Source organism: Anser brachyrhynchus, assembly GCF_964034855.1.
Source record: "Anser brachyrhynchus genome assembly, chromosome: Z".
In the NCBI taxonomy this organism is placed as follows: domain Eukaryota; kingdom Metazoa; phylum Chordata; class Aves; order Anseriformes; family Anatidae; genus Anser; species Anser brachyrhynchus.
Genome location: NC_137697.1, coordinates 20607122 through 20621634, shown reverse-complemented (window position 1 = coordinate 20621634; position 14513 = coordinate 20607122). Strand labels below are relative to the sequence as shown.

At 37.4% G+C, this 14513-nt stretch overlaps 1 protein-coding gene across 1 annotated transcript in view; it reads right to left on the bottom strand.

Moving 5' to 3' along the window:
• The window catches only part of TBCA (tubulin folding cofactor A), a 69834-nt gene that overhangs the window by 46167 nt on the left and 9154 nt on the right, over positions 1-14513 (bottom strand). The window lies entirely within an intron of this gene.

Genomic DNA, 14513 nt, shown 5'->3' with positions numbered 1-14513 from the left:
TTACTTAGTCATTTATTGGTCTTCTGAGCAGCTGCAGGGGAGGAAAAAAAAAAAAAAAAAAAAGAAACCAACAACAGGTGCACTTAGGGACCTGCCTTTTTTGAGAGTTGAGAAACGTGCTCAAGTTTTCTATATGAACATAGAGCTGAATACAGCTGGGTTTGCTTGGCTGTATCTCCCCTGTGCAAGCTTACTTCTTATGTATAACTGCATGAGTGATAATTTACCTTAAACCATCTCATTAGAACCAGTGGTTGACTCCTGGATTCCCCAAATTTGTTTATTAGTGTTATAAAGTCCTTGTTCATCCCCCTCTGCCCCAGTGCTCCATTGATGCCCGCTCCTGTGCAGGAGAGCCCATGGGGCAAGCAAGCTTCCCTTTTGCCCTCCTCTTTGTGTTGACAGAAGAGTGAGAGGGATATTAAAGCTGTCCTCACTGGCCTGGCTAGCAAACAGCTACTCGTCCTTAGCACCTTCCATTAATTCTCCTTTTCATTTGGTTGTGTGTCGCCCTGCACGTGGTGGCATGAGAGCCCAGAAATGCCCAGCCACATTTCTGAGAGTACCTGGACTGTCATAGTGCTCAGTGGGGTTCATCCACATCACCATGGCCATGCTGAGATGTGAGATCAGGTGGGTCAGGGAAACGTGTGGACCTGTACCAGCTGGGGTTTTCCCTGGGGACTGGTAGGGTGTCTCTGCTTCAGGAGCCAGTGTAACTGTCGATACATCAGGGCTGTATGTACTAAAGGATGATTTTCCCTCCCTCAGCTCCCAGGCACTGGTTGCAGGATGTGGTGCAAATGGAACATAATGGTTTCTCACTCATTTTAAGATAAGAGAGCTACAACTCAAATTTTCTCTTCCTTGTCTCACCGGAGAGCTTATATGTTAAGAGCACTTGTATAAAGTTGCTGGAATACAAAGCATGTATTATTTATTATTTTCATGCTTACAACAGTTTGACAGAAGACAAGAGGAGATGACATTTGAAGGGAATATAGGAAAGAGAAGAGTTACATTAAAAGATCATGAGGTATGCTTTGTCAGCTAGTTCCTGTCTGTACACTGTCTTGATTAGATGAAATGCATGTGTACATTTATTCCATACCAGAAATAAATGATGGTGGTACATAAAGGTTTTACTAGTACAACTTTGGGATAAATGAACGACTCAGAGGTGGAAATGTAAGCAATGATATAAACTGTGTACCTCACTGTCACCCGTTTTGTATCTTCCACTTGAGTTTCATGAGAAAAGGCTATTGAAATGTTTCAAAAATATTTTAACAACATTTTCTTTATTTGGAATCCTTTACCCCTCCACCTGCCCAGCACGAGACATTGACTAGTGTGAGTTAAGCCAAGAGCAGAGTCTTGCCAATATCCACCTGGCTCAGAAAAGCTTCTTTCCACGGGATGGTTATCTTAAGACTTTTCGTGATGAGAAACTAATATGTCATTTGAAAAGAACTGGAAAGAGGGGAAGAACCTGCCACAGATTCACTAAAATTATCTATTTTAAAGAATGGGATTCTTCATTTGCTTCGTGTTGGGAATCCCAAAGCAGCCAGGTCCCTTTGAGTGAGGATTCCTTGCAGAAGGAGAGAAAAAAGAAAAAAAGAAAAACAAAACACACACACACACTGTGGCAAAGCTTGAGAGCAGGCAGGCTCTAAGGGACAGATCCTTCTCTGGAGTAAATTGCTGTAGCTCTCCTGGAGTTATGACAATTTAGACCAGCAAAGAGCTCCCTTTTGAGCCCTATACTTGTCCTTTTGGGAATCAGACTAGACCATTTCAACACATATATTGGAGGAGATGTACAATCTTTGCTTCTATTTATAAAGTGTAAAAAGAGGCAATCTCTTCAAATTGTGGGAGTTTATCTTGAAGTTTATATGATATTCTTTCATAAATTGCTGTTGTAGCAAGAGATTGAAGCCATTTATCAGCAGGTATTGGAGATGTTACAATGATGCATTATGATACATTTAGCTACCAATATTTAGCTATCAATATGATACATTTATCATCAATATCTAGCCAATACTACCAATGATTTAGCAGGAGAGGTTAGATGAAAATACTCTGATGTATCATTAGGGAGACAGAGTGTCTGGAATGGAAGACTCCGGTATCATTTATATTTCTTGTGTTACTGTGTCCCAAAACTGCATCACTGTAGACTAGGGGGATTTTTCAGAGTGTGGCTTCCTTTCATGAGTTGGAGTTTTTTCTACATACACAGAAGTCTGCACAGCTCTGAATTCTCAGATTACAGCCAGGTGACTGATTTTAGCATGTATGTTTGCAAATAAGGGAATTCACAAGCTAACTGAAAAGAATGGGATTTGGGCATAAGCAACATATTTTATTACTGCTCGAGAACTTGTGTTACTATTTACAGTCATGCAAAGGGAGCTAAATGCTACAGGTTTGTTTTGAAGACTTTTTTTTTTCCATTTGCTTTTACCAAACAACTTGCAAAAATGTTAATGACCATGCAAGCAGGCTAGAAAATGAATTAACACCTCAAATCCTGGGTATAAAGCAAAGGATGGAAAGAGCTGCCCAAACAGATGTATGAACATATTGGGTAAACTGGACTCGTGATGATCCAATGGAGCTGTAATGTCCTGAATTGCCTTTCCAAATTCGCATTCACACTTTTTCATGGCATTTCAGCCCACAGGTGAGTAGAAAGCCATTAAGAATAGCTTGCTACACAAGAGTCCGCCATTTTGTAACTGAATATTAGAGAGTAAAAAGTAGTCAACCAATGGAGAGAACATTGCAAAAAGCAGTTCTGAGCTCTGGAAGCAAGCTTAACAGTTTAGCAAGGACAGAAATAAACAGCAAAGAATGCCTCAGTACTTTGTATACACACTGAGACCACAGCAGGTTCAATGACAATTGATCCAGCTGAAATTCACTTAAGATACTAAAAACGCCCTTGTTCACAATAATGTTTGTCCCAAATAGTCATTCAGAAAACAGACAGTCAACAAGATCCCACATTGCTGTGATTCCCAGAACCGCGACTTTGAGATGATTTTTCCTACAACTTATTTTCATTTAGTTGTGTTGAGGAGAAAAGAAAATGTTTCTGCTAAGTTTATTCAGAGCTCTCCAAAATCCCAGTTTAGTCCCAAAGTCTCTGAGTGCCTCAGTTTGATTAAACCCAGCCTTACTAATGAACAACATATTCACACAAATTTTCTGTGACAGCTATTCTGACACATGAGTCTCAAAAAGACTACGAAAATCCCAAAATGACCTGACAAAACTGGCTGAATAAGCAACATGAATTTTGATGAAATAAAACATAAAAAAGTAAGGGGGAAGCATCCTTGTGTATAGCTCATTGAAGTTCTAAGCTCAAAAATGGCAGTGCTCAACAAAAGCATACAAGCTGTTTGGGTGTATCTGAAACTGGATGATAATAAGGCAGAAAATAAAACGTCATCTTATTTTATGGAATTATAAAGACTTTACCTCCTCTGGAATACTGTGCTCAGTTCTGCTCACTGAATCTAAAAGAAATGTTAGCAAAATTAGCTTGTACCAAGCAAAAGAGTGCAAGACAGTTCAGTGTGCTCCCCGCTGAGCTTCACGCAGATGTGGATATCGGATCCATGTTGTGGTATCTGTCACGTTAGAAGGGCAACTCATTTTCAGACAGCCTATTGGTACTGTCTGCACCTATGGTACTGAAGACTGGTACAGAAAACTAATTTTTCTTCCCAGCACCCACCAGGTAACATAACTGTGCTGGGATGGGTGGTAGTGGGCCAGGCTGAGACCTTTGTGTTCACCACACTGAAGGTAGGTGTGGACTGCAGCTGAATCTCACCGTGTGCCCTCACCAAAGCACAATCTTACTTCCAAATAATGGAAAGATGAGGTAGATTAAACTTATGCTTGAGGTTGTGTATGGGTTCAAAATAAAGTATTGGAATGTTACAGAAGAGCTGGGGGATAGAAAGCATTGGAAGGGAATGCAGATAGTTGTAGGCAGGGGAAACATCACAGCAGAGAAACACTCAAGGGATTTGGGCTAGTTTTCCATGAAAAAAAGGACACCAATAAGAGAGGATGTGATTAAAAAAATATTTAAAATGAAAATAGCACGTGTAAGACACTTTTCTTCCAGTTTTACAATACAAGTGCTATAGGACAGTGAAACTAGAAGGCAGCAGTGTCAAAATGGTGAAAGAAAAATTATTTTCTCCTGGTAATTAGCTGAACAGTCAAACTCACAAGATATCAGTGAACACTAGAACAGCACTAGGCAGAGAAAGAGTTGAGTCACTGCCGTGAAAAAATGAGTGTTATGTATTCATGTCAAGGGAAGACTTTTGGAAGAGACGTAGAGATTGACTTCTGAGGCTCAAGCTAATCTCCAGATTCTGAGTTAAGCCATGAATGACTCTCATGTAGGACACATGAGCCCACATCTTCCTCATGTTCGTATCTCCTTCTAAAGTAGATGCCACTATGGAGAGGGGACCCTGGCCTAGCCTGACGTTAATTATGCTAATTAATTGCAGTGCTAGTCTCCTAGTCTAAGTGACAAGTATCTGAAACACGGGAAAGGAGGACCAGTTTAGTGCTAATTTTGGGAAGAGAGGACAAATTGTGATAGCTGAGCATTTTCAGTTGTGAAGAAAAGTCACTAAAAGGAGATTTAATCATGACTTATTATGTGTACTTGACAAGTACAAGTATTTAGTGCAACACCAATTCACTATATAGACTATGGATCCAAATCTTTACTTTTTTATTCAAGCAAGGGAGTTTTTTGTGCCAGTGAGAATTGATCCCACAGATGAAAATTATGAAATCAGGCCAAAAAGCCTAACATGACAGCTTATGCTGGCCTGACACTGAGGTCAGATTATTATGATGAAATGACAAAGAACATTCTTCTCAAGCTGGATTAAAAAAATCCAGGAATCATAGGCCAACCAAGAGAGACCCAATAGATGCCAGAAAGCATGCTCCATGCTCTAGCCTCTCTGAATTTCTACCACATGTTCTCTTCTAAAGATGGCACAGGAGACAATTGTGACACAGATTTATGATACAGTCAGGGCACAAACCCACAAAATGTCCCCAGGTCTCCTAGTTTTGACAGTGCCATCATCTTTACACCAGTATTCAAACCTCAAATATGAGGTGGATGCAGTTTCATCTGTTGAGGGCCTGTGGTATGAGATGAAGGTCACCATTCACTTGGTGTTAATAAAGCAAAATAAATGCAGTCTGATGTTATCTCATGTTAGCCTTGTTTTTAAGTGAGTTAAGAAAAGAACTGACATTATTTTAAGAGAACTTCTGATCTGATTAAGTTGTTTTTAGTATAATTGGAAAAGCGCTAATGAAATGGAAGAGGCAAAAAAGAACAACAGATCCTCAGAGACATGCATGCTAACATTTAGTTAGAAAAATTTAAATCAGTAATGAACAATTCAGGTTTGCTGCACACATCTCTAAAAGATATATTAAAACACCACTCTCTACAGCCTGAATTCTTTTCTGTAACAAGTTAAATCAAAATGATGTCTGCATTCTGTTTTTTTGAAGTAGAATTAACCAAAATACTTACAAAGACATATGTGTTCTTTGATATATTTCTAACAGGTAGTTTTCTACCATATTTATGTATTCTTAAAGCAGAAAACAAAAACAAAACAAAACCAGAACAACAACAAAAACAACCTTGGCTGAATTCTGTCATGGAGAGTAGGTGTACCATCCTAGAGCACAGTTATACTCATTATACTCTCCTTTTCTCACATAGTAAAATATCCATTTGGATGAACTGTGGTATCTGAATCAACAAAATACCATTACTAGAGATAACTCAAATCAGCTTTAGATCTGTGTTGTGTAAAATTCACAACTTTCTACTTCTAAGATTTTTTTCCCTTTCCTTTATTCCAGAAGAGGATACACATTCAATTTTAGTAAAATAATCTTTTGGTATATCTACAGGGACCATTTCTGATATAGAATTAAATTGTGGTGCAGACAGAATCTTTATTACATTTACATGACCCCATAAAGATAACTTTAATAGTTCCCCATAGAGCAAAACCCTCCTTAATTTTGTTAATTATTTTCCCCCGGTTATGCTTAGCTTTGTCTTCTAATACAGTATTGATCTTGATACTGAGATCTGTCAAATACTTAGCAACCCACTTAAATCCCCATTGGGGAAAAAGCTTTGAGGGACAGATCCTACACAGAGCTGGTGTTTCAGAGTTGCTCCAATAATCCTGACCAGAAATCCTTATTTTCTGCCAGCCTTTTTCGGAAAAGAAGGATCTAAAATTTAGGAAAACTGATTCAAGTAGGTGTCAGGAACATCCCTCCCTGATTACCATGCATTCGACAGAGTCAAGAGATGCTAATACTGCTGCCCTGTGAGGAGATTTCCATGCACAAAGAGGCTGTGGAGAGACTTTGACTTAATTCCCTCTCTGCATACAGCTGGTATTCAATCAGTGACAGTCACTCTGGCTACATCCTTTTCCTACACAAACTGGTGAATGAATCTTCAGGGTCAGTGCTGCAGCAGATTTTTGTTGCAGGGTGATCTGCTTGTGGTTATCTACTACAGTGGTTCTCATCTATGTTTTACAATGATAAATAAATGCATATTGCATTACAGAAACAAAGAATTGAGTGTGATTTGTATCTAGAGCATACACAATAGCTTCTTACAAAATGACTTCTGAGTCTTTAACTGGTGATGCAGGTGACAGACTGCACAGCCCCCCAAAAGGGCGGCTCAGAAGGGAGGAGCCCATCTCAGTTCATCTGGTTTGTTGGCCCTTAGTGAACACACATCCTTAGCAAAACAGAAACAAAACACTTGGTGTAACTGCCAAACTGACAATCTCATCTTGTGCCTGGAATTCCCAGGGGTATCTAAGGTAGCTTTTTAGTTTGCAGCAGGAGCACAGTTTCAAAGTGAATTTTCTGACCGTCACCACTTGCTGTGCAGGGTGGTGTTGGAGTGCACAGGCTGGATTCCTTTGGGACTGAACAACATCAGAAGATGCACTCTGATTGCTAATGACTGTTTGGTCCTTGGGACCTAATCCAGTATGAGCCCATCCCTAAAATGTCTTTAGTGTGGAAGCAGGTCCTTCAGTGCAGACAGTTTCATCCTACACATCTGCTCCTGCTTCACTGCTTGCTAATGCAGATGTAGCAACAGAGGTAAATTCTGCTAAGAGATCTTCTTGGTGATTGTTTGAAAATTAGAGTAAGTAGCTCTAATTAATCTCTATGTTAAAATCCAGGGACAGTCTGCTGTCTAGTGTCCCATCCCACCACCTATTCTGTCCACAGTATTTCCATGTATACACAAGCAAATATTCCAACAAGAGGCACAATTTTATCAATTTCTTTTAGATTGAGCTTTTGACATTCTGATCTGGAAATTAGGTAATAATGCAAGAACACGATGTTAAGACAAAAAAAAAAAAAAAAAAGGTGTTTGGCCATACATTATCAGCTAAATAAGTATGAAAAGTTGTAGATTCCTGCCACACCATCTCAACCAGGATGTATTTGTGCAGGTGTCTGCTCCTACAATTCAATGAGTTCACTCCCGTGTGCCTATACATTTATATTTTATCTCTTTTTTTAAATCTGTAACATCAACAATATGGAGACTATTTATTTGGTATTTAACTACTTTAGGCCGGCCCTTCCTCCCATAGGAGACAATATACCAGCTTGGAGTGTTTATAGTAAATTATCTGCATTGTGTTAATCTATTTCTCTTTTTAGAGTTTTTGTTAGTTTTAAAGTTGTGCTGAAAGTAAAAATTCACCTACCAGCTGGCAACAGAGCAGAGTTAAGTGTAGAACTGATATCATCTACACAGATTCTGCTTTGCTGTTTTGTTTTCAACCTCCTTTGAAAGAGCGCATCTAATATCAAAAGAAAAAAATGGAGCAATGTCCTCAAAGCAATAGTTCATGTTGGACTATCTGTTTCTTAACCCACATAGAGCAAATATTTAGAAGAAACAGATACCACAGACTTTAAATTATTAAGGAGGAGGAATTACAGGATCTCAAGTAGGAGGAGAGAAGTGATTCATTTACATTTTACATTAAACAACAATATGACCTTGGTGTCAGCAAATATGAAAAGTTACTGCTGCTACCAATTCCCTTCTGGATTCTGAGTACCACTTTTTTTGAATGAAGAGGGTAAAAAGGCCATTAGAAACTCTTTCTGAGTGACAAAGATGAACTATGTCTGCTAAATAAATTACTATGGATGCGGTTTTAGAGTGTATTCCTCATGGTAGGTATACAAACACTCATATGATAATGCTGAAGCCAGAGGCACACCCTTCATCAGAGCAGAGCTTGGGAAGGTAACTTTTCATGCAGCAGCAATGAAGCATGTGCCCACAACCAGAGCACCACCCATGGACATTAATAAGATTGCAAGCCCTATGTTTATTCCCTATGCAAAAATTCTTCTTGAAATCAAGCATATACTTGACTACATAGAGACCCTGCCAGAAACTCCTCCTTCTTTCTTTCTACTGAGAAAAAAAAAAAAAAAAAAAAGGAGGAATTTTGCACATGAGAACTACTAAGCAGGTCAATTCATCTGTATGGTAAAATTACCTTTTAAATTTTTTTTTCAGTTTATACAAATGGGATGAAGCTTCATGCATAACAATGAATAAAATATTCACAAGGGAAACCCAAGCATCTCTTTTTACAGAAAGTAAAGGATTTTCACCACTTTTGTTTGCTGTAAATCAGTACTTCCACCTGCACAAACATCCTGCTCTTACATTTGTGAATAAGTTAGGAAGAATTTTTTTATCTGTAATTGTACGCCGATGCCGCACCTTCCCCACTATTTGCATTATGTAAACAAACAGCTTCTAATAACATTTTTCTCCTCTTCATTCAAGGCAACAGCTATTGAAATCAAGAAAAATAGCAGCAGCTGAAAGTTTCAATTTAGCAACCAAGTCATTACTTAAATGAAAAATGAGCTTCCCACACTTGAACTCTACCACTGGATCAACAGTGGTCTCTGTCTTGCTGACAGTTGAGCATATGTGGCTGTGGAAATCAGACAGAAAGCCCATGTGAACGGAATCATGCAAGTGTCAACATAGGGTTGAGACTCCCCCGAGGTGAGTTTTTGTAGAACAGCAAAACAAACTATAAGAACCACAAAAAACCTTCTTTCTCATTGATATTTATATTTTTAGGAAAACATATTAAATTCACTACTAACTATATGAAAATGCAAACAGATTACTACCATGGGTCTAGTTTAAAAAAAAAAAAAAAAAACACCTAAATGAGAAGCCCCTAATGAATTCCTTCTTCAGCTCCATCGCATAAGGCTGGCCATACAGCAGATCTGCAAACTGCTGTCCTTGTGAAGTATTTCGTGGAAAGCCATCAGAAAGCACTGGCTGATTACTCCACAAAGTGCTATGCTTGATGCAATTTTACCTAGCACAGGACAATGAATTCCTGTTTTCTAATGCATCTCTACAACCAATTTGGTTTAGTTGTATTGAACGCTTTGTTGTTTCATTTGTAAAAAGAGGGTAACAACATTTACTTACATCTACTTACCATTTCAGCCTTCCCTGCAGCTTCAATTACACACAGTCAGAGGAATGATCCAGAAGGTAGCCACTTCTGTTCTCAGAAAACAAAGTCGAGGAGGATGTAATATTGCCAAAGCATCTACAAAGTTCCATAGAGATTTTTTTTTTGTCCTATGGAAATCCACAGTGATTTTATTGCATATCTTTACTTGGCAGTACTTTTTTCACTTATCACTTGAAACTTGAAAAAAATGAAGTGTTAGTACAAATGCTTTGATCACAAACTCTTGATCAGAAAATTGTACTTGTGCCCTCCATGTCACAAGAAAAGATTGGAGAAGTAAGAGTAGTGTCAGGGGAAGGAACACAGGGTACAGACAGACAGGCAAACTTCTCCCAGAGAATGACATGTCATGTCTGTGCAGACAGGAGAGGAGTTTTTGGACTCATGCAGCTTGCACATCTGATGGTTTCTAGTACAGGGACATTTACAGAGATGGTTATATCATCACCTCTAAGAACCTGCTATTAGGATTATTCATATTCTAGGCAACAGGATTAAATCCCAGTCAAAGAAATGATGAAAAACAAACAAACAACAAACAAACAGAACCAAAAACCCTCAGTCAAGTATTTCTCAAGTATCTTCGATTTTCAGTCGGCTGACATTTTTAAGATCATCCCACTTGGTTGTAACTAAAACAATTCACTGTATCTCTTTCCAATTTATGGACTCTGTAACTTTCCCATTTCTACCCAAATATCACAGTTTTCATTGGTGAAAACTGATGAATATGAACCAAACACAAAGATTTCTGAAAATCTATCCATGTGTATAGGTACTAAGCACGGAATAATTTCATTTGTCAGAGTCTGAACAACTGACTCTTTTTTTAATTAAACATTCTAAAAATCCACATATACAAGGAAAATAAATGAAAGGCGATCCTGTTTTTTAAAAACAGCTCCCTAAAATGATTTTCCCAATTTAGAATTTATCATTCTTAAAAGTTATACCAAATTCTTGTAAAATTACAGATAATGTTTTTAGGTTTCATATAGGATGTGTGTATACCACACTTCTTTCCTTCACTATGGAAATGTTCTGTAGCTGGAATTCAGTAATTTTGCACAATTATCCAAATTCTTCAGAAATGCTGAACAAAAAGGGGAAAAGAGTTTTCTATGTTGTCAGATCAGATTATACTGCCAGCTCCACAAAATGCAATTAATATTTTGAAAATCCAGATATACAAGTAAATTCAGTGAAGCTGCTGTGCCCATAATGAAATAAGAAGTGATGACCTTTTTGTTTTTGCTGTCACCAAGATGCTGCCAGTCTTTTAATTTTTTTTTTTTTAAGCTTGAAGTCATAACTCACCTGTTCAGCAATATTCAGGAATTTACCATAATATTTACATTTATCTGTTAATGAAAACTTTTGTTAATTCCTTTAAAAAAATAAAGAAAGAAGTCTTTACAGATATCTTATCTAAAAGCTGAGCAATTTAAATACATGTTTTGGAAAAAATCAATATCAAAGTAATTAGCCTAGATTATTCCAGAAACTACATTCTGGGAAGAGTGCTTCAGCAGCCGTTGAAGTCAAAGGCTTATTTATTGATATTCTAGGATGACACAATGCAAAGAGTCAAAATAAACTTCATTTAAGGGTGTACACAAATAAGAAGCAAAACCTTTGCACAAAAGGTTACTTGAACAGCACAGGCTTCAGGTGCTGTGTGCTGCCTGGCTGTGGAGACCTGTGCTCCTCTCTCTGGCATTTCTGCAGAGCAGAAGAAACCTATCACTTCTACTTCTTTGCAAATTTCTGCTAATGATGAGAGACACTGTCCAGGGTGCAGGGCTTGCCTCCAGATCTGTCTCCCATAAAAAAATAAAGCTAAAGTCTGCACTTGGAGACCACTGCCTCTATATTTTTTCCAGGTTTGATAGAGCTAGAAACTTAAATAGAAACATGGCCAAAACAAACATCATTTGCCTTCATAAATGAAACGGAATTTACAGCTTGGCAGAGTCTTGAGATACAAATACATGAAAAGTGGAAGTTTTAAAAGCTGTCCATATTTTTGCCCTGTTCTGTACAGCATGTAAATCCAGTTCTACTCACTGAAATCATACACATTCTTAAGCATGTGACATTTGAAAACAGTATGAGAATAGAGGCAACAATGTCTTTCGTGAGCATCAGGACGTAATGGTCTGACTCGTTTTCCTACTGAGATAAATGAAAAAATTCCACTGGCTTCAGCAGGAGCACATAAGGACTTTGGCTTGTTTGCTGTTTTACATTCACCCTAGTGGCCTGGTTCTGATCCCATCGCAGAAGTAAAATGCTGATCTTCACTGAAAAACACATCAAAACTTTCCTGTCTTCTGTGGGTTTGGGCTTATGTTCAAGAATACTATCACTGATTTTAGTAGAGTTACATCAAAGTTAGTGAAAAACAGAAACAGGGTATTCGTATTGAAAGGTATGCCTGATGAATAAATGACACTTGAGATGCATAAGTGTTGCATTCAAAAGTGTTCCTGAGACTGGAAAAATACTTTTGGCAGTTTTTATGCAGGCGAAAGCTAAGCAGTTGCATGGATTTGGTGGAGATGTGCCACATTAGCTGGTGAATAATGCTATTCCACAGCTTTCAGAAACCAGGAATGTTTCACTTTTTAGATACAAATAATATGGTGCCAGAGTACATTTTTGAAGGATATATTTTCCATTTAATGTCTGTCACATTTTATGCAGTGTGAAATCTGTGTAAACACTAGATATTCTCTACTGCTCACTGTATCCCTTCATGTTAGTACACTAACCTTCAGGATGTGAGAGAGACTTTCTCCAGAAATTATACATAGCTTTCAGCATTAGTTAAAACAGCTGATTATGGCCTTTATTTTACAACTTTGTTCATAGACAGTAATTTTTATTATATGTACCCACATTTTCATTTACTTCTTAAATCAAATTACAGTTACTTTAAAGTAAAGAAATGAAACTGCTGAATATTAAATTTTCATTAAAACTCCAGACCCAACCCTTTTCCCAGAAATTCATTAAATCCAGTATTGCTGTTATGGGTACAGTTACTAATTTTGACATCTATACAATCCTAATCAAATAACCTGGACACTGAACATAAGGAAGATTATGAATAAAAATATGGAAAAGGAATTTGAGAAAATAAAAGACCCAAGGACAAGGATATTCCCAATAAATAACAAATGTGAGTTTTTTTACAATGTCAGATTCCTGAAAAACAGGCTGGGGAATTTTACTGGAAAATGCTAAGAAAGGAGCATACTTTCTACAGATGAAATGATACAGAGTGTTAAGCAACAATTTAAAAATGTACTTATTGGAATCTTATGAAGATGGCTATAGACACGTTAAAGGACAACTGGCATTTGTTAGTGACTACTGGTGTTGTATTTAGTTAACTAGTTCGTTGTTCTTGTGTGGAGAGATTCTTCTGCTTGTTGGCTAGGTTTTTAATTTACACTGGTCCCAAATAGCTTGATCCTATTTGTATGGTGGTGACTGAGGTTATTGTAACAGGTTTCTACTTATTGTAAGTAGGAGCTCAGCTGGAACTGAAAGTGTGCTCACTGATTGATTGCCTGTCTGCATGCAGTGGACAGAACCTGTGTTTCTTTTCAAGTTCAGAAAAATTCACAAAACAAATCTAAAAGGTCTAATTTTTTTCCAATTAACACTGTACGAGAAGGGTTTGTTTTTACTAAATTAATCAAATATGGTAATGATCCAGTGTTAAGCTAAGTAACAATGTCAAATTCTCATCTTGGTTTTATTGGTGCAAATCTAAAAGCATTTCTTCTATGTCAACAGAGTTGCTTTGTTCTGAAAAGGCAAGCTCACAAGCAGAACCATAGGAACTAAGGCAAAACAAGCACATCACTGGAAGGTACAGTATAAATCATATCCTTAATTCTAAATACTGTATTCCACATCAAAATAAATGAAAGCTGTATTTGTTTCTTGTTTCCTTTAGTTACTTCTGCTGTGCCTAACTATAACATTTATTACTCAAATTGCAATTTTTCACATGCCATTGACCTAATTCTAATATTAAAGAAACCTAAAATTGGAGTGCAAGATCAGGCTCTGGGTATATCAACATATCCAAAGATAAAAAGAAAACTATAAAAATCCCCAGCCAGAGCTCTAGTCCTACTTTAACCCATGCAATGAAAAAGGAAAATAAATAATAATGATAAAAAACAACAACAACCAAACAAACAAAAAAACTTGAGATGAACTCCTCTATTTTTTTTCTAATTAAATGCAGTGGTTTTAATTCAGCTTGACAAACAGATGCAACTAGGTGTTTCTTTAGGGGGAAATGAATTCAGAATTCAGTGCACAACAGCAATTCCTGGAATTATATGAAATAGATGTAGGAAAAAATACTGCTGAACAGAAATGGGAAAAATCTTTATTAACAACAACAACAACAAAGTGTAATGAACTGATTGTATATGAAAAAAATAGTTACTTAGTTTTAAATATGTCTTTGTTTTAATGTGAGGTTCAATTGCTTTATAAAATATTCTTTGTACTCATTTCACCTTGGTAAAATTTCAGTTAAAATACAAACAAACAAACAAACAAAAAACAACAACACTGAGCTTCAAGAATATAATCTAGCAGCTAACTTCAGTGAAAATCCCAGCTTCAGTGGACCCACTGACTGACCAGGTTTACTGCTGGACTAATGTTTCCTCTGAAACATTTTGGAGCCTTTTACGTAGCACTACTGAGCAAGGCCAGTGGCTTTTCTGGCTTCATTTACTTTACTGAAAGAAAACAGTAAAGCACTGAAAGATTAATGTAATGGCTTGGTGCTTCCCT